Source organism: Triticum aestivum, unplaced genomic scaffold (genome assembly GCF_018294505.1).
Source record: "Triticum aestivum cultivar Chinese Spring unplaced genomic scaffold, IWGSC CS RefSeq v2.1 scaffold15800, whole genome shotgun sequence".
Classification (NCBI taxonomy): Eukaryota; Viridiplantae; Streptophyta; class Magnoliopsida; order Poales; family Poaceae; genus Triticum; species Triticum aestivum.
Genome location: NW_025230042.1, coordinates 8,373 through 9,032, shown reverse-complemented (window position 1 = coordinate 9,032; position 660 = coordinate 8,373). Strand labels below are relative to the sequence as shown.

Sequence of the window (660 nt, the reverse complement as noted above, 5' to 3'; positions counted from 1 at the left end):
TTGGTTGGTTTCAGATTCTGCAGCAAACCATGGTGATGCTCGTGTCTCCAATGCGCGGGCCGCCGCATCGGCGCGGGGAGAAAACCACCACACATTTTTTCAAGGAAACCACACACTGATAAAATCTTAAGTTCAGAACACAAGATGAACGGTTGACTTGAATTCATCCAAGTTCAGAACAGGGATACATATAGCTCTGCCTGTAGCAGTTACTGAAGGTGACGAGCTAATCTAATAGTACAACACTGAATCAATGTATACACTTGAGTTGAGACGCACTCATCCTTCAACTTTTACAGTGGACACAAAGGAAAAAGTTTGCAGTACACGGATTAGAATGAATAACATTCACCTTGCTCTTGCCTGGACAGCCCGAGGACCTGCCACCAGACGGTACGGGACCGTGTTTAGTGGCGGCGCCGGCGCTCCGCCCGGCCGCGCCGTTCGCGGTAGGATCCAGAGCTGAAGGCTGGCGCCGCGCTGGGTGTACTGGGCTAGCTTCAGATGCATCATTTATGGGTTGTATGATTAATTAGTGACTAGTAAGAGACGACTGCATCGCCAACAATCTTAGCCCCCTCCATCTATCTATCTATCTATCTATCTATCTATCTATCTATCTATCTATTATTCTATCTATCTATCTATCTATCTATCTAT

At 46.8% G+C, this 660-nt stretch overlaps 1 long non-coding RNA gene across 1 annotated transcript in view; it reads right to left on the bottom strand.

Moving 5' to 3' along the window:
- The window catches only part of LOC123175335 (uncharacterized), a 5,871-nt gene extending 5,325 nt beyond the window's left edge, over nucleotides 1-546 (bottom strand). The window contains exon 1 of the long non-coding RNA XR_006487814.1: nucleotides 353-546. This is a non-coding gene — a long non-coding RNA (uncharacterized lncRNA). The remainder of the gene's footprint in view (nucleotides 1-352) is intronic.
- Between the last annotated feature and the right edge of the window lie 114 nt (nucleotides 547-660).